The sequence below is a fragment of the Mytilus galloprovincialis genome, chromosome 11 (assembly GCF_965363235.1).
Source record: "Mytilus galloprovincialis chromosome 11, xbMytGall1.hap1.1, whole genome shotgun sequence".
NCBI lineage: Eukaryota > Metazoa > Mollusca > Bivalvia > Mytilida > Mytilidae > Mytilus > Mytilus galloprovincialis.
The window spans coordinates 52,779,043-52,805,481 of record NC_134848.1 but is presented as its reverse complement, the minus strand read 5'-3'; the positions used below and the strand labels follow the sequence as shown (position 1 = coordinate 52,805,481).

At 30.8% G+C, this 26,439-nt stretch overlaps 1 long non-coding RNA gene across 1 annotated transcript; it reads left to right on the top strand.

Moving 5' to 3' along the window:
- Positions 1-22,172: 22,172 nt before the first annotated feature.
- Positions 22,173-24,566, top strand: LOC143051227 (uncharacterized). The gene is made up of 3 exons (XR_012970658.1): positions 22,173-22,303; positions 23,817-23,879; positions 24,444-24,566. It is a non-coding gene; the product is annotated as an uncharacterized LOC143051227 (long non-coding RNA).
- The last annotated feature ends 1,873 nt before the right edge of the window (positions 24,567-26,439 follow it).

The following is a 26,439-nucleotide window of genomic DNA, read 5'->3' as shown; positions in this document are numbered from 1 at the left end:
AACAACGTGTTTGGTTTTCACAAAACACAGATAAACTTATTTAAAAGTAGTACTGTACAATTCTATATATAAAATCTGACAACAACCAGTAAAGCTCACTCGCTATATTAGTCTGATATGCATGTCATTCAAAACATGGATTTATTTGAACTCCCACTCAAATTATCAAGTATGAGTTTTCATAACCCTATTTCGCCAAAATTATTTTTTTACGTTTTTCAATGATTCTTTGATCTGGGAATGGGGATTTTTATGTGTTTTGCTCGATGCGATGTTAAAACACGCCTAGTAGTGTATTCTTCGGTACAAACATTCATTTAATTTTAAAACTATGTTGCATAACTATACATGTATTGCTTTCCAATGCAGTTTTCAATTCGTTTGGTCCTCCATCTACCAATGCTCTTATTTAGATTGCCATAGGCGGATCCAGTGGGGCGACTGGGGAGGATTTGGTTGATTATATAGGGAATTACTGAAGTGTGACAGGAGCGCAACCCCCCTCTCCAACTCCCTTAGTTCAGTCAGCCCCACCCTCCCCCTCTTACAAAAAGTTGTGGATCCGCCACTGAATTTGCTTTGTCTTTTGCTTCTATCATTATGTAACGTTCTAGCATTTATGTCGTCTATTAAAATGTACAATAAATTTAAACTGTTATATTCGTTTATAACGATGACCTAAGATGTGATAATTTCGTAATGTCTGGTTGAACTAGAGACATAGCAGTCTGGTAATGTATATTTCTTTATCATAAGATAAAACAAAAACAATGATTGTCACTTGTGGATCAAGAACGATTATTTCCGGGAAAAATGAGACCATCTTGCTCCATCTTGCTGCATCACTTGTTTCTGTTTTAATGTTATTTGCCTGTTATTCCTTCCTTTATTTTCATTTGACAATAGTTTATCAACTTCTTTTAAAAAAATGGTTGTAAAATTAAATTCAATTGAATCCAAAATATACTGCATTATAGACACTGATGTAAGAAATTTATTGATTTTCTATATGTAAAATTGCTTTTCTATATGTAAAAAAACCTAGGTTTCAACAGATACTTATCAATTTAATACATACAAAGTAAATCAACCACAATAAAGTGAAACCTTGGGCATCAAAAGGTTGAGCCTTTCCAATGGTTGTAACACAAAAACATCCAACATTTCATTTTGATTAATCATTTGTGATATTACGACAAAATACATAGAATGCATAGTTAAAGATTAAGCAAATGTTTCACTAATACTTTCGTCTTACGTCTTACAATAAATAAGTAAACATTAATAAGGATTTTTTTTACTCTCTAGTATGACTTACTGTCTTCAAAAATTTCAATACTGCAACTATATGCATTTCAAAAGACGAACCTTCTTTGTCCCTGTATTTCATGCTAGTAGTAAATAGTACGATCAACAGGAATGAAGTTTATTTAGAGTATAAAACAATTTCCTGGTTTATGTGGTATTTGAAAGATAAATCAAGTTAAAACTTAATGCTACTGACATGTGCTATATTATTGTCTCTGTTTTTTATCAATGATTAAGCGTCTACAGTTCAACAAAACTATGAGTTATATTACTGATATTTAGTAACAAACCTTAAAAGATAATATGAGAATACTGATAGCCGAAACAAAAGTTTTAAGATTTTATAAAATTGGATATTTAGTGAGTAAAAATTACCATTTTGTTACATGTTACCGGAACAATTATGCGCGACACTTCTTCACTTTAAACGAACTTTTCTATTGATAATTACATATTTGTTACTAAAGTAAGCCGTGTCTGTCTATATTCCACTATTTTTTAAGCAGTACACATACAGAAGACAAATGGTCGTTTATCCGATAACAGTAGACCGAATTGGGATGTACATAATTTACAAAGGAAACTGTTGTATCATGTTCGACTTTGTTTATTTCAATTAAAATAATGTCGTTTGTAGATACATTGTTTTTTTTTTTTTATTCCTTCTTACTTTTCCATTCAGGAACATGACAAGAACAAAGTGTATGCATTTTCTTGTTCTGTTTTTTTTCTAAGGTGAAGGTTTGATCAGGTCACAATATTATGTCATAATACATTAAGTTTTTTCATCCGTCTCATTCAATAAAAACTAAACGATAATCTACACTTTAAACAAACGATTGGGTAACACAGACCCTATCGAATAATATCTAGTAGCTTCTTCTTAGTAAATTTTATGCAGCATCGTTGTGAATGTGGCAAGAATATCCTACAAACTTAGTTGGTAAGAAAAGCTAATGACACTTTTGGCATCAGCTAAAAGTACATGTAGAATGGCAACAAAGTTTTACCTGATTTTCCTGATGGTTGTTTATGGAAAAAAACTCTTTTAAGATTTCATCCTCCGAAACGTTTTTTCCATTTATTTTCATCATAAAATGTTTTCGTAGACGTCATCATTTTACCATCGACCTTTGTATAAACCATTACACATAATAAACCTTGAAACATATGGTTAGTGTTATTCAAAATAAATATGTTTACAAATCGTAAAAAACACGTTTTTCTTGATATGAATTATATCATCTGATAATTTCAAAAAGGCAAATCTATAGAAACTGATGTTGAGTAAAGGTTAATGAAAGAATAAACCAATAAACAAGAACATATTGATATTTTTTTAATGATTTATAACCGTTAATGATTTAGCATTAAAATCATAGCTTTTACCAAATAAACAAATATTTTTCGTTGATAGCGATATTTATCATCTACAGAAGGTTAAATTTATCAACATTAAAAGGCGAGGTTTGACAATCGAATTAAACTGTATCAGTAAATATTGTTGTTTCTCTTCGTTATTTATTGATTTAATGAAACATTTGGTGTAAAGGAATCAATAGTGTATATCTGAAACCTAAACAAACTGGTCGGAACTTGCTGGAATGTATACATAAAGACCGATGATTTTAAATCGAATGTTCCAAGTATAAATGTATCTATTAAAGGTATTGGTCACATGACGTAGTACCGGTCAAGTTATTGTTTACTCTAAACACGTGTTTGTGTTAACATGAATCACATGGTGTGTGTTTATAACATAAACCCAAAATGCGGGTTTTATGGGTATATGCGCTCATACGATTCGTTAAAAGCATGATTAAGTATTACTTAAGGGGTTCATTTGAGAAAATTAAGGTATTAGAAATTTGCCTATAAATAAAGTAGCAGCAGTTCGTTATTGTTGTATGTCGGACTCCAAAATAAAAATATAGATTCGGAACATGAATCTGGTCTGAGTGTATCTTCGTTGCCTGGGGTTAATTATGCTCATCATAATGGTAATACAAACTTAGTATACATTCTCGCTGTTTAAAACCTATCTTGACGGGAAGATTGGTGCTTAAAAACATGGCCACGGGTATTGAGAAATTTACACCCAAACATAAGCAAGAAGTGTAGGTCTAATTAAACAACATTCGCACTATTATCGGCTATTGAAAACAGATAACATATATATTTCTTTAATTTCATAGTGACCTTAATAGAATAGAAAACGTGTTTACTTTCTGTAGATATGTTAAAACATTCAACAAACGTAGTTGGTACATTTGTAAGAAAAGTTAATGACACTTTTGGCATCAGCTAAGTGTACATGTAGTATATCAACAAAGTTTTACGTGAATTTTTTGGTGGTTGTAAATGAAAAATAAACTTTTTCAAAAATTCATCCTCCGAAACGCTTTTTTTGATTTATTTCATCATAAAAGAAAATAATATCTGTTTTCATAACAGAAGCGGTTATGTGAACTTTTAGCAAGTTGAAGAAGACAAAAGATCGCACTTTACAAGCAACAAGAAATATGTTTTAGGATATTCCGTTTATTGACGTCAACACAAAACAAAATCTGAATGCAACATAGATATTTTAAGACTGAAGAAATAAACAAAATTGTAATCTAATAAGCCTAGTATGTAATACTTCCGTCTTATTCCATATAATCTGAGCACTTATCATAAATACAAAGAATGTGAATGATGCTTTACAACAACAATACATATTTTCATCCTCTACCACTTGTCTTCAATTAACAATTAATAAGGATTTTTGTTACTCTCTAGTATGACTTACTGTCTTCAAAAAGTTCAATAATACAACTATATGTATTTCAAAAGACGAGCCTTCTTTGTCCCTGTACTTCTTGCTAGTGGTAAATAGTCCGATATATTTAAAGTATAAAACAATTTCCTGGTTTATGTGGTATTTGAAAGATAAATCAAGTTAAAACTTAATGCTACTGACATGTGCTATATTATTGTCTCTGTTTTTTATCACTGATTAAGCATCTACAGTTCAACAAAACTATGAGTTATATTACTGATATTTAGTAACAAACCTTAAAAGATAATATAAGAAGACTGATAGCCGAAACAAAAGTTTTAAGATTTTATAAAATTGGATATTTAGTGAGTAAAAAGTACCATTTTGTTACATTTTACCGGAACAATTATGTGCGACACTTCTTCACTTTAAACGAACTTTTCTATTGATAATTACATATTTGTTACTGCAGTAAGCCGTGTCTGTATCTATTCCACTATTTTCTAAGCAATACACATATAGACGACAAATGGTCGTTTATCCGATAATAGTATTACCGAAATTGATGTACATAAATTACAAGAGAAACTGTTGTATCACCACTACACGAAAAGGCAGATTTACAACAATTTGGACAGTCATGTAAATGTTTGACAAATGTAACTACTTTTCTGCAAGATAAATTTGCAGACCTGCTAATGTGTATGTAAATGAATTATTTCTTTGACATTATTTAGGAGGTCGTCAAAGATATGCTAAAGATAATTATTTTATTTCCATAGCTTTAGTCATTCTTCAAAGATATGTAAAGAAATGCCATAGATTTGCATGCACTTTCCAAGATAGGAGATATATGCAAAGTTTAAAATTTGCATAACTGATTTACAGAGGTGTGGGCAGTTTTGAGTGACCGCGGTTTATAAAACATTTACGACCAATGTAAATGCTGACAAATGTTTGTGTTATATTTGCAAACGTTTGTCGATATCGTTCATGTATGTAAAGAAATGTATTTTATTTACTAATACTTTCCAGTATTATAGTTATTTGGATAAATATTGTTATTTGCAACATATCTTTACAGACGTATGAAAAGTTTTGAGAGACCGCGGTTTATAAAACATTTACAACCAATGTAAATGCTGTCAAATGTTTGTGTAATATTTGCAAACGTTTGTCGATATCGTTCACCTATGTAAAAAAATGTATTTTATTTACTAATACTTTCCAGTATTATAGTTATTTTGATAAATATTGATATTTGCAACATATCTTTACAGACGTACGCAAAGTTTTGAGAGACCGCGGTTTATAACACATTTACAACCAATGTAAATGCTGTCAAATGTTTGTGTAATATTTGCAAACGTTTGTCGATATCGTTCACGTATGTAAAGAAATGTATTTTATTTACCGTACTACTTTCCAGTATTATAGTTATTTTGATAAATATTGATATTTGCAACATATCTTTACAGACGTACGCAAAGTTTTGAGAGACCGCGGTTTATAAAACATTTACAACCAATGTAAATGCTGTCAAATGTTTGTGTAATATTTGCAAACGTTTGTCGATATCGTTCACGTATGTAAAGAAATGTATTTTATTTACTTATACTTTCCAGTATTAAAGTTATGTTGTTAAATATTGATATTTGCATCATATCGTTACAGACGAATTTAAAGTTTTGAGAGACCGCGGTTTATAAAACATTTACAACCAATGTAAATGCTGTCAAATGTTTGTGTAATAATTGAAACGTTTGTCGATATCGTTCACGTATGTAAAGAAATGTATTTTATTTACTAATACTGTCCAGTATTATAGTTATTTTGATAAATATTGATATTTGCAACACATCTTTACAGACGTATGCAAAGTTTTGAGAGACCATGGTTTATAAAACATTTACAACCAATGTAAATGCTGTCAAATGTTTGTGTAATATTTGCAAACGTTTGTTGATATCGTTCATATATGTAAAGAAATGTATTTTATCAACTCCCAAAAAATTAGAAAGTGTCTTATATATTATAAGAAATTTTACGTATTGATGGTTTCAGAGACCGTGAAAATATTTGAATTGATTAAGTAGATATTGTTCTTCCCGAATCCAAACCAGAACTTTTGTAGTTATGATATTAAAAATGGCAGGGTGCTTTTTAAATGTCGGACCGATGATATTTTTTTCTATTTGGATGGTTAAGAAAATCTTCATAGCTTTTATCCAGAACCAAGGAAACTATTTAAAACTTGAGTGAGGATTTTTTAAGATCTTGCTGGTATAAAAACACAAATGCTTTAAAATGTATTTATCTTTCCTTACATCAGGGTTTACAATTCGATATGCTTGTTGTATCAGAACGGAAACTTTAACTCATACGACGAATTGTAATAGTAAATTGATACTTTGTTTTATAGCTTAAAGACACATAATGAATGGGTTGATGGATTGATTTGTGTAAACGTCCAGCTGCAAATGCTACACGAATCTCAGGTGTAGGGAGAAATGCACTAATATAATAACACTGTACTAAATTATAAGCAGCATTACTTTATTACTTTTTGTACTTCAAATATGAAAAAAAGACGACGCAATTCAATGACATTATAATTATTAGAATAAACTCTAAACCTGAATAAATAATGATCAAATCGATAAAAGCGGTACGTTTTCTCAACCCAAGGTAAAGTACCAATATTGGTGGGGGAAAAGTTAGTTTAGTTTCTGCTTATTTGTGATCTTTTCTCATTTTAATCAAGAGAATAATTGAATATTTTTTTTCTTCAATATAACTTAAGCCAAGGCGTGTGTTTTCAATGTTTTGCATGATCGTATAATTTGAAAATACACGAGTATGCACATACATGTACATGTATTTTATCAGAATGATTATGATAACAATTGAAAATGCCTAATAATACAATAAAAAAAGAAAGAGCATTAATCAAGCATCCCTCAATAGGTGGTAAATATGTCACTTGTATGTAAATGAATGGATTTTCCCGACTGTGAAATGGTTCATCTTTTAGCACTACAGGGTTCCTTAAAAGGAAAACCGTATGTGTTAATTACCAAAATTGATCTAATAACGCTAATTGGGTATAATAAAATCCAGACGTTCTAAAGAGATTAATAATATAAACATGTACAAATCATGCCAATTATACGCAAGCCAAGAATATGGCAGATAAAGACATCGGGATTATTTTTATAATTAAACATGCAGTTTGTTTTCATGAAAATGTGTTAATACTTTGAAAAAGGCAAATAATTTTAAAGTTTACATGCTAAAAAATTAAAGAAGAAATTAGAACAGTAGCATTGTATCTGAATGCTGTTGAGGATAAACACCATTTCATATTTAAAAGTAGAATGTACACGTTTACAAGCTTATTATATAGAAATATGTTGAAATTATATACAGTAAAAGTATTTTAAAACAATTATCTTTTGTATATAAAAACAAGCATTCTCGTTTCCTCGCTTCTCATATATAGCAGATTTAATAAATTCGATGCAAAGCAAATAATTTAACCTTTGAATTGAATATAATCTCTGTATTTCGTGTTTCAACAAGAATAAAAATGACCAACATTAATGGAAAAAAAATACATCAATTTCCATAAACTTCCTTCAATTATATTAATCTGATTATACAGTTATATATGAAAATATTTATTCAATTCAGAATAGATATAGAAAATCTTTGTCCTTTTTGTTTTCCAATCTTGACTTTATCCTATTTAAAGATATAATGATTTCAAGAAATATTCCCATGCAGTACATGTATTTGTTCCAATCGAAGGCTCCAAATTTTTAAAACATTTTTTCAAGATTAACATTTAATTATTTCAAACTTATATAATGTTGTTGCTGAATGATGTAAATGTTAATCGCCAATATCGAAATCTACCTCCATTTTGTCATAAGTAACAACATATTAAAATTTGAAAACCTTTGGATGAAAGGTTCGTAGATTATCGAACGGAAACGATTGGAGCAGCCCGCCCGCTCGTCCGCAGTACATCAATAAATCAATAACGGGACTGGAAATCCCGAAAAAAAAATAGCAAGTCATAAATAAAGGTAAATTTACATCTGGTTTACTGTCATCCTCATGTATATGTAGTATACTTGTTTTAAAACTGGTGTTTGTCTTTGAGTCTCTTTTTGTTTTTACTCAATGTCATCAGAAGTGTGTCGGCACTGATCAGTGGCGGATCCAAAAGGGGGGGGGGGTTCCGGGGGTTGGAACTCAACTTTTATTGCCGATCAATGCATTTGAATGGGAGCAATATAGTTGGGACCCCCCTTTTTTAAATGGATGGATCCGCGCCTGCTGATATAACAAGACTGGACGGAAGGACGGACACCCTGTATTTCTATGTTCCCATCGACGCGTCGCGTGGGTGACAAAAATCCAACGACATCTTAAAATCATTTTGAATTTAGATTCATATTAATTTGTACTTTGGTCTTCGGGGATGTGTGTGTTTTTGGTGTTTTGAGTTAGACATAATGAACAGGCCTGGCACAGCTGGTTAAAAACGCACTTTTCACAAAGTGGGGAGGCAAAACGAGTCACAGACGATTAGCAAAGTTGCTTTATTGTGGGGGGCATTTTGGTCACATAGGCGTCAGAAAAAGCAAGAGAGTATTCACAATCTCTTATAAGGAGTTTTCTTACAAGTATACAAGTGTTTATGTAAATCAAAAGGGTTGCTATTTCTTTATTTACATAAATAGAAATGTGGGATATACACAGCAACCGGCCAATTAACGACAATCAAAACCAAAGACATATAGATGACACGTGACTAATGCAGGATGGACAACAACATAGAGTATATTTTACTGCTAATCTGTTACAGTATATTTTTAGTAAAGATTCGTTGGTCTCTTGAATATGAAAGATAATAAGTATATTTAGTATTGCAAGTATGAAATCTATCAAATTATAAAATCACATTTATGTACAGTTTTTAAGCTTTAACTTTTAAACAATGTACCTGGTGTTAGTACATACACTAAAAATTTGCATCTTGTCATTTTTTTCTCTTTTCGACATATTGATAAATTTGACATTTTGAAATATATTGCGCCGGTTTATTTTTATGCCCCACCTACGATAGTAGTGGGGCATTATGTGTTCTGGTCTGTGCGTTCGTTCGTCTGTCCGTCCGTCCGTTCGTTCGTTCGTACGTATGTCCCGCTCCAGATTAAAGTTTTTGATCAAGGTAGTTTTTGATGAAGCTGAAGTCCAATCAACTTGAAACTTAGTACACATGTTCCTTATGATATGATCTTTTTAATTCTAAAGCCAAATTAAACTTTTGTCATCAATTTCACGGTCCACTGAACATACAAAATGAAAGTGCGAGTTTCAGGTGAAAGTTTTTGGTCAAGGTAGTTTTTGATGAAGTTGAAGTCCAATCAACTTGAAACTTAGTACACATGTTCCCTATGGTATGATATTTTTTATTTTAATGACAAATTAGATTTTTACCCAATTTCACGGTCCATTGAACATGGAAAATGATAGTGCGAGTGGGACATCCGTTTACTTTGGACACATTCTTGTTAAACCTATATTGAGGGTGCACATACATATAATATGTATATTCTCAGGACCATTTTTTCTTTAATGACTTTTCACGGAAGACAGAATGTTGAACTTGGTGTATTTGAGTAAAATTTTGCATACAGTTTGCAAGGTTTGTCCGACTAACTACGCACACAACCCACACGTTTACATCATACAGAGTATCCTGTATTTTGTATTAGGATGTTGATTTTCTTTTTAATTTTCACAACTAACAGAATGTTTTTTCTTTCTTGACTGCTGCACAAAATTTTTTGTCAGACACAACAATTCAAATTGCACTGTATCGTCCTGTAAATGCATGAAATATTTGCCACCGGACTTTGAGCAACCATCTATCAATCAATTCAAATTGTACCTCAATATCAATGTTTACCAAATTACGTTATTCCGTAACTTCACACGTTTTCTGCCAAATTCTAAGCGTATCGGTCAACTTTGAAGCAATGTATATAAAAAAAAAACAAGGACGATGACACATGTGTTTCTATATATATATATATAAAAATAAGGGGATGTGGTTTGATCGCCAACTCTCCACAAGAGACCAAATGACAATGAAATTTACATCAATAGGTCACTGAACTGCCTTCATCAATGAGCAAAGCTCGTATCGCATAAAGTCAGCTATAAAAGGCCCCAAAATGACATAATATTTATGTAAAACAATTCAAACGAGAAAACTTACGAACTAATTTATGTCCAAAATAATGAACGAAAAACAAATATGTTACATAACAACAAACTGAATTACAGGCTACTTGACTCGGGACCGGAACATACACAATGTGGCGAGGTTAAAACTCGTTTAAAGGAACCAATCCTACCCTAACCTTGGGCATAAACTGGATCCCTGTTGTGTTCACTTATCTCATCAGATGAATACAAATTGAATACATCTAAGAAAAACAGAGTGGACATGGAAGGGTACTGACAATTAGTTGAAAGTAATAACAACTAATACAAAAAGCATGCCTCTTAGATGCATGGATTCAGTATACAATCCTGGATATTACGTTAGTTTTTAGTCTTTCTCCGTATAAAAGAACAAAACCATCTATTGAAAAATATAAAAAAAAAACTCCTGGTATGGATCAATTAATATTTTAAGGGAAAAAATGTCAGGCATAGAAAAGCATATTCCTGAAAAATATTCAACATTTAAACTACACTGTGGTCAGATTGTTAAGGGATACTATTCTGCATTGTGGAAAAAAACAGCTAGATATACATAAACATGGTAAACTACGAACTTATGTAACATTCAAGTGCAACGTCGGTTTTGAAAATTATTTGTCAATAATGCGACATTTTGAGCAAAGGAAATGTATTACTAGATTAAGAATATCTGCTCACAAATTGCAAATTGAATCTGTTAGATACCAGGGTACTCTTCGACAAAACCGAATTTGTCTCAGGTGCACCTCAGGTGAGGTTGGGGATGAAGTTCATTTTTTATTTAAATGTGACACGCATTTATTAAAAAGAGAGGAATCGATGCATCATGTCCAAACTTTCAAAATTTAAATATTAATAACAAATTAATTTGTATAATGAATAATGAGGATCCCAATGTACTATTTGCATTTTATAAATATATAGAAGATATATACTAATAATTGAAGGAAAACATAATCTACAATAACTAATTTCAATATAACTCTTTAATATGAATTTGGATACCCTGTTAAGCCTGCACAGATCATAAGAAGAATTTCAAATTCTCTGGCACCGTTCCTTGATGATCCTTGCTGGGTGGACCCAGAATCTATAATCCTAAATATATGTTTTTAAAATATTTTTAAAATAATTTAGGAGTTTGACTCATCTGCATTACGTACAAGTAGGGACTTCCCTTTGAGCACCGACTCTTGGTGCTTTCTGCAGATAAGTCATACTAAATATCCTTATTAAATAATACTTGTTATTTGCAGTATACCTCATGGTCAAATGTGCGAGTGCTTAAATTGTTTTTTTTTTAATTGTTTTTTTCTCCCCACAAACTACTAATGCCTCTTGTTGGTCTTTTCAAAATTGTTTTTTTTTTAATTGTTTTTTTCTCCCCACAAACTACTAATGCCTCTTGTTGGTCTTTTCAAAGTGAAAATACACTTACCGGGTGCACTTGAGTCACTGAAATCAACATAGTATTCATTGAATAATAATACATTGCTACTTTTACTTTATTATTTTGTTAACACTTGTTATATATATTGTATTGTCTGTGTATTTCATATGTTATTGTTTATAATAATATTGTCTGTATGCTATATGCCCTCCTGGGGCCCTTATTTGGTTAATAAAAATATTCTATTCTATTCTATCCTTTTCTATTCTATATTATAAGTATATAATTGACCAATGTGGACCTTATTTTCGCAATTCCATAGATTGCTTTGACGTTACACGGGATGTTCGTACCGTTTACGTTTTTTGTATGTTTTGTGGGTAAAACTGCGCTGCAGGTGCAGAAAAAAACGTATTTCAATTAAAACAAAGATATTATTGTGCTGGATATAAATTTCCTTGTTCATTTATCTTCCATAAAACAATATAAAACGCATTTGTTCGAGTTGTTATGCATTTGATTATGGATTTTAGAAAAATAATGGGCTGTCCCGGGTAACATTTCACAACGAAAACTGAAGTATAAGCCTCCTTATCGACTTTTATTTTGCCGATTTTTATAAAAAAAAATTGGCCGCGAATGGCCATGAAATAACAACCCATTATGATATATTTGTTTGACGGCTAATGGCGTCTTATTCTTTTACGCCAGGTAAATCTGCAAAGTTTCATTGTGTCCCATTTCAATTTTCGAAACTACTTTAAAGAAAAAAAGTTGAAAAATACAGATAAATGATATCATCAGGTGAATAAATGATATAGCTATTATAATGTTGTTTTAATTAATCTATTAATTTCAAACGCAAAATCGGTCAAACACAAACACAAAAAAGATCCTATTTTTTTTTAAATTTGGTGAATAAAATGTCACACGTTCAATTTTGGCAAAAACGTTGTGAACCGTCGTTATCAAAGTAAACTATGTTTAGTTTTGCACTAGATTGTCGACAATGAATTTCTTATATAGACATGTTATTTTTCTAATCTTTTTAAAATATCTATATTGATCTCCATAGCATTCGTACTTTCCGAGAAAAAAATGTTTGAAAATTGGTGAAAAAGATGTCGCACGCATCAAATTTCTTACGGCGGCAACCTGACGTTGTTTCGAATAGCCAAAACAACCAGAAACGCAGTGCCATAAAAACACACAGAACATATATAGAGAGACTTTTTAAACTACGATTTGATTTATCTATATATATATGTATGTTACTGATTTTTTTGGATTCTTTTTGTTATTCCGTGATATTGATAAGTATTGCTCTCAACCCGGAACAGATTGCATGTTTTATTTCTACTCGCAAATTTTAAATTAAGTGCAGAACTTGCAAAGGTTTTAAAACGAGTAAAACTTCGGAGCGTAATTGTACCAGCATTTCTTTTGCTTTTCCATCTTATAGCACTAAAGAGGCTTCTTTAAAATTTACGGACAAAATATGTTTCGGATGATGCTGCCAATTCTTTAATGAACGAATATATTACTGTGAAAACTACAAAAAAAAAACTTGTAAAGAAAAGTTTGAACTTCAACAAACTTATTTTCAACGCAACGAGGTATTTTTGTGTCCGTTATTTTTCGACATAGAGGTAGACGGAGTAGAAAGTTTGCCGGATATTTCATGTATTATCACTTTATATTATCGATTCAGTATAAGTCACGAAATTGTTTTTGAATGTTAGTAAACCGACATTTGTTTCAAACGCGGATATGAAATTTTCGTGAATGGAACCTTAGGACGCAGCCGGGGGCTTTTTAAAGAATCAAGTAGACATAGATTTTTTTTTCGGGGGAACGATACAATCACGATACAATCTGCGGCAGATCTTTTTAAATATTGCGGGAAACATTTGAACGACACTAAGTTACTGTATTGTAAGCGCCAAATATTTAGATATGATGAGAGTATAGATCGTGACACAATATCTTTAAAATCGTTCCTAATATTAAAAGTCTCTAGTATCAAGTTATTTTCATCTTTGGACGATGCTTAATTGACAATTAGGTACCTGTCATGTTATTCTTGTGAAAACTATTTGGTTGGTTCTTACAAAGACTGCATAAATAATTCCATTTGAAGTATAAGGCAACCATACCCACAGTTGTCGGGAAAAACTGAAGCCGCAATTGGGGTCCCGCAGAAGATGTGGTATGATTGCCGATGAGACAATTAACTCTCCACAAGAGACCAACATAACACAGAAATTAACAACTATATAGGTCACCGTACGGCCTTCAACAATGAGTAAAGCCCATACCGCATAGTCAGCTATAAAAGGCCCCGCAAAGACAATGTAAAACAAACGGGAAAACTAAGAGCCGTATTTATTTTAAAATGAATGAAAAACAAATATGTAACACATCAACAAAAGACAACTACTGAATTACGGGCTCCTAACTTGGGACAGGCACATACATAAATAATGTGGCGGGGTTAAAATGTTAGCGGGATCCCAACTATAAATATATACATGTAGTCTACAGCACTAGACAAAATATCTGTTTCATTCCGATGTAACTCGATTCAAAGTAAAAGTGTGTTAAAAAAATTAGAAATCGGGAGATATGCCATTCAGTATCGTCTTATCTTGATATTAGTACACAGCTGTGGAATACAAAGAAAAATTGACCACTTGCAGGCGAACACGAAACTGCATTGAAAATGAAAAAAATAAAGAATAGAAAAGAAAAAGATAGGCTAACAATTTAAGAATAAAGAATAGTGGGCTTCTAGAATATAAAGAATAGAGAATAACGTGCAAAATTTGTATAGAATAAAGAAAACATGGCGTAAATAATATTTAGAATTAAAGAACACCCACCTCCCTCCTTTTCTAGACCCTCTTTTATCCTATGACTCTTTAAAGAAAGAAGCGCCGTAATTCATAGGAACAAATAGTTTTGGAATATATTATTTTCTCTAGCATTTTTCATTTCTGTACTTTTGTCTTTGTGTTGTTAACATTCAAACTTATTTTTTTGTGTAAATGGTAAATGAAACTTGGTTGATAAAAACGAAGCACTCAGTCTGTCATAAATTAGTTTTGGCACAATCTTAGTGCTAAAGATTATTCTTATCTGCTAAGAGTGTATCTAGTAGCAATCTTAGAAGGATTGACAGCCCTTAAACTCATGTTGGGCTTGCAACCCTTAGAGTACTATTTATCCTTCTCGGAACGCTCGGTTAATTTTTATTTGATCTACTTGAATCGTCTTTGAATTCTCATAGCATATGATGTGTTTCAACATTCTTTTTTACTGAAAAATTGTAATAGTGGTCAGGGGCATCCCAGTATTTATCTTAGTTGATGAAAATAGCAACTGCATTTTTTTTTCGAGCGCACAACTGTTGTCCTAACAAACTAGACAATAAGTTCACCAAACTTAACAAGCTGATGCATCACAGGAAAGCAGTATTTTACAGCCCCCCCCCCCCCCCTCAAAGAAAAACAAAAAACACACACACACAAAATTACAATAAAAAAACACTATTGCTAGTACAAATGTATCTGAACAATGACATGCGACCCCCAATGCTAGTTAACACGGGTGCAGTACTAGTCCATAACTTATGTGCATTGATTATAAGTAGATACAATCGTGAAATGAGTGTGCGTCTTTTGCCAAAAGCAATTCACTTTAACATTTCTTTTTTAGAATTGAACACACTATATTTTGGTAGCATTCTTTACAGTGACTTTTAATTTATGAACACTTTGAATAGTTATTTGAATATATATAGGCATTGGCATCGATAGATTCTGCCAGATTTGCAACTTGCATAATTAACTAATTAAAAATTATAGTAATTAAATTCTAAAGGTCACGCTTGGTACCCAAAGAACTACAGCTTCAATAGATAAACCTCTAAATCGAAGTTCAACCTGCATACTAGGTATTACAACATCGTGAACGGAAGAGTTGTACGTAAAAAAAAAGATGTTGTATGATAGCCAATGGGACGAATACTTATATCCACCAGGTACCAAAGCATGATGCAAGTTAAAGATTGAAAATCAGAAATGTGCCTTGATATATTCATAGACACAGAGGCTTGTCACTTTTTTGGTTTTATCTTTTTATTGGAAAATATTCTTTAATATATCAACTTATTTAAAGTTTTAAACATTTATCAATGCGATTTAACTATAACGATAGTTTATGTATTTTGCCCCTGTTTCCTTTTTTCCCGCCTGTATGGAAAGCAAGTACAATGATATATGTTTCCACTGTTAAAGGACAAATAAGACATGTAGTTATTTTAAGACTTTGCGTAAAATATGTCTAAGAAAGAAGTGCAAGATATTGCTTTGTTCAAACACGAATCATATACATTTCCGCTAAAACTATAAGTCTAGACTTCGTCTTGTTGTACAGGGTACAATTGCCTTATATCTTTTAAAGATATGTTTTCCATGTTTTTTTTTTGTAAGATAGGTTTTTGTACCTTCTGTTTGAGTAAGTTACATGTACTTGTATTATGACTGTCATTTGTTTTTTGTGTTGTGTGTACAGTTTATGTTCTGTAGACCTGTAAGTTTTTGAGATGCTGATCCAAGCCTAAAAGATGTTTTATATACTTTTCTTTTGTTTGAAATTTGCCAGAGAGAGATTCAAAAGATTGAAGAGTAATTGTAATATGTATTTGTCGTTTACAAATCTTCTTGAATTATGTTAAAACAAAATGACTTTGTCACATCGATTCTTGTTTCAATGTTATTTCAATTAAAAAGTATGCAAATTATGTTAAATGTAATTATTGCAGAAAAAAATCAAAATAAAAAAAATAAAAACTTATTTGATCATGACAGAAAAAATACGATTCCTGTCAAAGTACATATGGGAGCTGTAAAATTTTAGGATGGAATAGGCGATAAATGAGATATTGAATAACTGATAGTTCGATAACTTATTTTAGTTTTGCGTATTTAAAAACAACACAATCAAATGACAACGGGAGCATTGTTTTAAGACAATGTATGATGTTATTAATCATAAAGAAATGATATATTGTTTGTGCCTTATATTGATGGATATTGATACTAGCGGTGGTCTTCTATTGATCTTTTCGGACCAGATCTTTCTGTAAAAGGTGATAATTGTCACATTTAACTGCTGATAAACCCCGTTGATCGGAGGAATGGCGACATCTCGTCGATGGAATGATATTATCTATCGATTTTGTTTGATTTCATTGGTAAATTGTGTGTCAATTATGACACGTGACTCACTGGTTCTTTGTTTGTAGTGTTTAACTTTCATTCTCACACACAAGAAAGTTTTTGCAGAGAGAGCTTCATGAAGCACACGGAGTTCAACATCTCGTGACTGGACTTAACGGATAAGGAAAACTAATATTACAAAACTGAAATATTCGTCAATAGATTTAACGTTTAAGTATGTGTGCAAACTAGCCGATTCTTAAAAAACATTCTCTCAAGATGTGTTTTGTGTCAAATATTATGTGACAACTAATCTACCGATGAAGGAATATTTCTATTTCAGAAACTTGGACTTTTTATAAAAACTTGATAAATCGATCGATAACCTTCCGAATGGTACCGATTTAAATTTAAAATGAGGCCGCATATCTAAAATTGTTCAGGCTTAATTTGTATATATGTATTATAACTACCAGTAACCAGAGACATATATATATATATACATATAATACAACTCGTCTTAAACATCAACCCAACAATGTTAGATCTGTAAATTTGCTTTCGCAATTTCAGACGTACTTATATATATATATAGTATATATGTCTCTGCAGTAACATATATAATACATATTGTAGTATATGTCTCTTTAAAAAAAGATATATGTTTTATAAACAGAGTGAATTATGACTCGTGCAATTCCAGAAGTTTCAAAGCGATACTCGAAGGAAACGATCGTTTTATGCGAATGAACCATCATAACTTACCGAGAAACAAGATTTTGATGGATAAAGAAATTTACGCAGTACACCAAACAGAGCTCGAGAAGAGATCATTAACCGATTATGTAGAACCGACTTTTTTTTAATTTTTTTATTGAAACGAAATTATTAAAATACATTTATAATAAATGATATTACCAATATGCCAAAACTAATCCCAAAGCAGCTATATTTGTCATATTATAGCTTGACCACTAAAGCTATGGAAATATTTGTCAATATATTCTGCACCTTTCAAATATAGTAGCAAATTAAAAGCAAATATATCTATTTACCATACATTTCTAGCTGTCTGAAATATCTTTCTTTATCATTTCTTTGCTTTTGTATTCAAAGTTACATATGCCCAATATATTTACACATACATTTCTAGCTGTCTGAAATATCTTTCTTTATCATTTCTTTGCATATGTATTTAAAGTTACATATGCCTAATATATTTACACATACATTTCTAGCTTTCTGAAATATCTTTCTTTATCATTTCTTTGCATATGTATTTAAAGTTACATATGCCCAATATATTTACACATGTCATTGATATTATCATTTGACCACATTTCTCAGTTAAACAAATTGTCTGCAAATCCATGTATTTACCATACATTTCGAAATATGTTCAAAGGCTTTTGATATGTTCTGATTTGACATACATTTCAGCCGACAATAAAGACTAACAAAATTATTCCTTTACAATACATTTGACAGGTCTCTGTAGATTAAAGGAAATGATGCTTTACACCCCCCTGTAAAGTTCTCGTTTTGAATTGGTTTACATACCAGGAAAATGTAGATGCACCTTACACTTTATAACCCATATAAAATCATTTGAATGATGATGCTTTGCTACCTAGACAAAGAAACACATTTGCGGATAAATTTACATCATAGAAAAATACATGACAAAGGTTTCCATTTGCAGAGGTATACAAATACAAAAGTTTGCAAAAGTTTTGCGACGGTCATAAATATATATAAATTCTTAACTGCAAAATGGTTTGATTAGGTGTTAATATATTTTATAAACCGCGGTCTCTCATAACCGCCCATAGGAGAGTATAGCACAAGAAATATTAATATTTACAACATGTAAAGACAAGATAAACTAAATGCAGCGGTTTATAAATATATGTAAATGTCGGTCTCTGAATACATTTACATAACATTTGCATACCTCTTCAAATCAGGGATTTCGTGTAGTGCACGTTCGACTTTGTTCATTTCAATTAAATGATGTCGTTTGTTGATACATTGTTTTTATTCTTTTTTATTCCTTCTTACTTTTCCATTCAGGAACATGACAAGAACGAAGTGTATGCATTTTCTTGTTCTGTTTTTTTTTAAGGAGAAGGTTTGATCAGGTCACATTATTATGTCTTAATACATTTAGTGTTTTCATCAGTCACATTCAATAAAAACTAAACGATAATCTACTCTTTAAACAAACTCTTGGATAACACAGACCCTATCGAATAATATCGTAGCTTCTTCTTAGTAAATTTTATGCAGCATCGTTGTGAATGTGGCAAGAATATCCTACAAACTTAGTTGGTAAGAAAAGCTAATGACACTTTTGGCATCAGCTAAAAGTACATGTAGAATGGCAACAAAGTTTTACCTGAGTTTCCTGATGGTTGTTAATGGAAAAAAACTCTGATAAGATTTCATCCTGCGAAACGTTTTTACCATTCATTTTCATCATAAAAGAAAAGAAATATATATTTCCATAGCAGAATCAGTCATGTGAACTATTACCAAGTTGTAGGAAACAAAAGATCGCACTATTAAATCAATAAGACATGTTATTTTAGGATATTCAGTTTATTGACATCAACACAAAACAAAAGAGAAGAATGCATCATATATTTTTTTAAACGCAAGAAATAAGAACATTGCAATCTATTAAGCCTATTATGAAATATAAACTTCCGTTTTATTCCGTAAGATCTGAACAATTATTGTACATACAAAGAATGTTAAGGATGTTAAACAACAACATTAACAACACCATTTATTTCTATTCTGTCGCATTGCTTTTTATTAACATTTAATAAGAGTTTATGTCTTTCTAGTATGACTGGTCTGCAAGTTATGCATCTCAAAAGATAAAAAATCAAATCACAAAAATTACTAAATTCCGGAGAAAATTCCAAACGGAAATTCCCAAATTAAAATTGCAAAATCAAATGATAAAACGAATGGACAACAACTGTCATATTCCTGACTTGGTTCAGGCATTTTCAAAATATAAAACTTCTTTGTCTCTGTACTTCTTATTTGTAGGAAGTAGGCATATCAACATAGATGGTTTTTTTTTAGAGTGGTTTCACAGATACGATAAATATAGAATTTCAATCCTTGGATCTATGATGAACTAGTTTTTAACAAACGCAACAATTTCCTGGCCTTTCTGGACTTTGAAGAATAAATCAAGTTAAAAATTAATGCAACTGATATGTGCTATATTAATGTCTGTGATTATTATCAATAATCAAACGTCTATAGTTCAACAAGAATATGAGCTATATATGATTTATATTTAGTAACAAACCTTACAAGGGAATTATCACGTCGACTTCAAATATAATTTGAGAAACAAGATGATATCACGTAGTCATTAGGTTTCAATTCAAAGTTGGGAGTGAAAATAAGAATACAGATAGTCTAAACACCAGTTCTTTGATTTTTACAAAAACAAATTTCGTCTATTTTCACTTCTAATAAAGTGAAAGCAAAAACAATATTTATTTCTTTGGGGTATTTGATTACGTAAATTATAATATTGTAAGAAAACGTCCTATTTATTTTTTTCGAAATTACACATTGTCCATGTTCATTTCTTTTGATAATTACCTTTCAATATTTAAGGAAACATAAAATTCCAGGAGACAAATGTCACTGTGTAAAAATAAAGGCAACAGTAGTATACCGCTGTTCAAAATTCATATATCGATAGAGAAAAAACAAATCCGGGTTACAAACTAAAACTGAGGGAAACGTATCAAATATAAGAGAAATACGACACAACAGAAACACAACACCGAAATGTAACACAAACAGAAAGAAACTATAATGTAACAATGGCCATTTTTCAGACTTGGTACAGGGCATTGTATGAAAAAATGGTGGATTGAACCTGGTTTTGTGGCATGCCAAACCCCCCGCTTTAATGGCAGTGTTAATTATAACATTAAAATGACAACATGAGTGGTCTACTTAATTATGCAAACCACTGGGTATAAAGTTTTTTTTTAACATACTAAAACGTTATATTCAAATATATAAAAAGTCTAAAACAAACAATTTAAAAGGCATGGGATCAATCAACAATATGTCTTCCTTTGGAGACTGTCGACAGTCATTTCAACGATATAAATACGAGTATAAATAGATAGTGAACTGGTGCAATTTATTTGTCTAGGTCTTTCCAATTTCATATTATAGGTTAAAATTTATATTATACTTTTTGTCAAAATGTAGGCTTCTGATTGATAAATACGAGGAAGAAATATTACTCTTATCTCATGTCAAATACTCTATAACCCTGCAGGGAGAAGTTTAAACCGGGATGTTTGTAATGTACAATATGTCATAGTTTTATTATTTGCATTTGAGACAGCAATACAAGAACATTTAGTATACTAAAGTAAATAACACATAGCTGAAAGGACGATAGGGCTGATTGTTTACCTTTGAAAAGACATTGTCAGCCTTGGCTTTGCTGCACTTTACAATTTAATTCGGGGTAACAATATGTTATATTACCTTCTCAGCTTTGTGTAATTTATATAATGTTAATCATCGTTTTTACTATATAATAATGAGTTGGTGTTGACTGAGAGTCAATCAAATGATTAACATTTGTATGACTTTCAATGTTGACATTATTTTCCTTAAAATATCTGAACACGCATATTTCATGCGTAATCAATCCTTAGCTAAGAGTTAAATTGATGGTCACATGAATACGGATTCGAGGAGGTTAAATTATTTACTTGCAAGTGAATACGTCATCATCGTTGTTTTAAGCTTCTTTTGACTAAATTAAGCGATTCTTACTGCTTAAAATAGTGAAATACTAATTCGCTTTCATTAGTAATGAAAAATTCATGTTTAATTTTATATATATACAACTCAAAGCTAATGTATCTAGTTGTTAAAGCCCCGTTCACATTTTTCCGGATAGCGCAAACAGACAGTATTGTTTCAATATTTGAAATATGTCTTTACCTTGGACAGGCAATTGGAGACATACAAACTGCAGAGATATGCAAGTTATAAAGAACAAAGCATATCGATCTAAGGAAGCATTTCAAATTGATCAAATTTCGCAGTAATGTGTAGGCAGTTCTCCATAAGTTTTCAACGATTTTATCGCAATCTAATTGTGAAGTCATGTGGTCGTTTCTATTGGTTGTCAGCACATTTATTTTTACACTCAACGTCATTTCAAAGCTTGAAAAGGCATCAAAACAAGCAAGTGCGTGTTAGCTGTTATGAGTTTTTCATACGATTTGATGATGTTTCTGACGGAAAACATGACTCGAGTATCCAACTGTAAGTACAATATGACTTATCTTATGTTCGTTTTCATACGATTTGTTAAATTCGCGAAACGTTAGGTGTTGTTTTCTTTTTCTATACAAAAAATGGGGAGGTGTTATCGAATTCCAACTTGACCATGTTTATCTTATAATCTGACCGCGTGATCATTATGAAGTGTTCGTTTTTTAAGTCGAAAATAAATCTGGATTCGGGTATATGACACTATTTGTTATTTGTAGTGCTCTTTATTTACTTACTTCCGTCTTGTTACGAAAACTAGGAAAAAGAGAACACATTACACCTATTCTCGCTGGACTGCACTGGCTCCCTGTTGAATTCCAGCCAAAGTTCAAAATCCTTGTCTATACGTACACGGCACTGCAAGGAACTGCCCCGGACTATATACAGACTTGCGTTTTATAAGCTGTTCTCTTAATTCTTATTCCTTTTTTTTGAAAATGTGCTGTGATTTTTGTTTTTTTGTTTTCTTCGTACAATTTTTATTACTAGCAAAAGTTTTCATGACCATTTCAATTATTTATTATAATCTTTCTGCTAAATTTTTAATATATTTTCGCTTTCTATGTTTTAATTATTTTTTTTTGTACTTATTATTGATTTTAATTCTATTAATTTTCTATCAATATAATTATTTATATTCATATATCTTTCATATATACGCTTTTAGTTCTTTTAAACATAACATTTTTTATTTCATTTTGTTTTGTGGTTAACTTAATATATTTTTATCATGTATATATATATGTAAAGCGCCTTAGAGTGATTTTATTGTTATATAGGGCGCTATAGAAATTTTTTACTATTATTATTATTATTACAATAAATTGCCATTTGATTTTTAAAAAAATCAATTAAATATTTACATAAATTTACTGATTGATTGGCTAATCAGACTGACAAGTATCATTAGACAAACCTGAATTTGTATTTATTTCACCAGTACTTTATTTCATGGAAAATAGTATAGAAATAAAAATGTGGGGGTATTTTTCAAATGAAAAGTTATGAATAATCAATTTTAAATATTGATGTATAAAAAAACCATAACTCTGAACATATTGAGAGTTCAAAAATATTGTATGACAAACTTCATTGTTTATAAATCTTTGTCAAAATAACTATAACTTTCATTCAGAAGAAAGTGGAGGATACATTATTGCACTTTTCATAAATATGTCAATCATTTATTTCTCTATAATTATCCAGTATCAGGCTATATAGTTGTAAGTGTGTGCACATTATATAAATGTAGCTAGCTAGCAAGTACAAAGTATTCATACTTTAAGGAAAAATGCCTTTTTTAAATCCTCTATCATATCGTAGCATGAATAAGAAAATATATATATAAAAAAGGTGTCAAAAAAGATAGCCTTGTAATATAAAAGGTATAGATCTTTAATCATTTATTTGATTGATCAAGATTGTTTGGATAAATTATCTGATTTAATTTTGGCATATCGAGTTAATCAATCATTCATGTGTTCTCTGTTTTTTTTTAAGACAGGATGTGACCAGACTGTGCTGTACTGTGAAATTAATTTGTCATCAATTGGAATTGACTAAACAGGTAAATTTCAGTATAAAAAAAGAAGATGAGGTGTGATTGCCAATCAGGATTAAATAATGATAGTTTTTACATTTGTACTACAAAATGTATTCGGTTTTATAAATTTATCAGTGGGTAAACTCTAGTTTTCTTGTCATTTCAAACTAAATTTGAAATCTATAATTTCATTTAATGAACTGTTTACATTAATGATTATATTTTGAATATGGTACAAGATTTTGAATTTATAGAAATTCCAATTGAACAAAATGCATCTCTTTAATTATATAACTTCAAGCTCATGCTCATTGCTGTTATTATATCTACATGTCAATGTATGACATGTATTTTCTTGGGTCCTGATTTCACAAGTCTTGTTGACAGGATGAATACCTGACAGTGTGTTTTGAACAAGCATTTATGATGAAGGTGATCACAATCTTTGGAGAAGTTATAATGATCATAGTATATTTATATATTAGTTAAAATATTCCAATGTATTTAAAACATCTACAATGTACATGACTTGTGTGAAATTTTGTGTTTAATTATGGTGGAAGATTATTCATTATTATTATATTTCAGATCAAATGAATATATCCAAACTGTGATAAAGTGACCTATATAGTTACACTAGAAGTAAAACATAGCTTTTATGATGTCAACTGAATAAATCCTAAAAAGGAAGGATTGATTCCAAAATATTCATCACAAATCATGTGCTATTTTTACTTTAAAATTGCTATGAGAATAAACAGTGATAAATCAATGTTAATAGAAAAGGAAAATTCAATGTGATAAATGTACTACAAGGACTCAGTGATGAAAATAAATGTGTAGGAAATCATTCATTATTAAGGAGGTAGAAATTATTCATTATTACTTCTAGGATATTACACTTTTTAATTGGAAATCTTTTTCAACAGTTTGACAGGTGACATTCTTTGTCTATGACATTAGTAAAACTACAAATGTATTTTATTCAAAACTTGAATGTAATTTTCTTTACTTTTAGCAATAAAAATGAAAGTGTTCTTATGTTAGACATTATTTCCAATTCTTTATACAGATAGACCAATTCTGAGTAGAACCACTATTACTCCTATAATGCTGATAACTTATATCTATATATCAAAATGGTTCTCATTTGAGCATGATATATATGACTATGCAAAAACCTCTCCAGCTGAATATTATAACAAGGGTATAAAGCAAGGGGAAAGACTAATATTATTAATATAGGGCCCAACTTGTGCAAAATATGAAAGATAAGTATAAGCATTATGGATATTTGCAATTAAAAATATTTAGTGGCCAAGTCAGAAGCCTAAACAAGCCTTGGCTACTAGTGACCTGCTTGTTAATGTATTTGCTCATTAATGTACCTAAAGCAGACCATTTAAATATATAGCTAATTGCAAATCAATGGGTCATTATTTGATGATCTATGGACAACATGACATTATTAGATTATTAGAATAACAATGCAACAAGTACATCAGAATAAATTCAACATTTCTCTGAGCAAGAATTTATGATTCATGTATCAGAGTCTGAAAGGGATAATTATGACCAAATTCACTGTACAAATAAAAAGGGAATATAGTACTGATTAGTGTCTGTCTAATGTAGTGATTATCAGGCAAAAGAGTAAATAACAGAAAAGGTTACCTAGACATTAAGAAAATACAGTTTGTATAAAATGAAGGCCCCCTCAAGCATTCCTAGACTCTAATTTATCTTTATAGAATGCACTGCATTAATGGGTGTTGTTCAATGACCTATCATTATAATTGCCTATATCCACAATATTTGAATATCTTAACAGATATATGTAGTTGTCAACATGAATGGTCAATGCTAATGGAAATCTGACCACATCGTCTTATTTTTATATTTGCACAATGAAAGAATGACTGCAACTGAATACAATACATTTCATAAATTAGCAGTGCCTTAATTACAGTGTAAGATATGAAAACGAAGATTTCAAAATTTGCTGATGAACTATGTTGTTCTTCGGACCCTCCCCCTTTTTTCCAACTATATTATTTATCCAACTATACTGAAAACACAAACAAATACAACGTAACTGTAAGGTGAGAGTATTTATAAAAAATGAAAACATATCATACGGACAGAAAAACGAGCTTAATTTTGATTATTAGAAGGAAAATCAGCGTTCTCTTTTAACAAAGGGGAGTAACTCGTTTGAAACATTGAAAGTCAATGGAGCGTTTTAATATCGACGATTTAACTGAAATTCTGAAGAGTCGGTTATAAAACCGAGTAGAACAAGGGCATACTGGCCACTAAGGTCGATATTTTTTGGTTTCCCAGAAAGAGAATTTGAAATTACACTTTGCTAACATATGGCAAAGAATACAGATATTATAAGTAGTGATAAAAATGTGTCCGAAACATCGAAAAAGCACGAAATGTGAAATGATTTGACTTTGAAGTTGGTTTAATATGGTTGGTTTTATATGGTTGGTTTTTTACATCAATACAACAAAAATGTAAATGAAATGGGATTCAGTAAGCTTTAAATATATCTAAGATAGCTGCATAGTGTGATGAA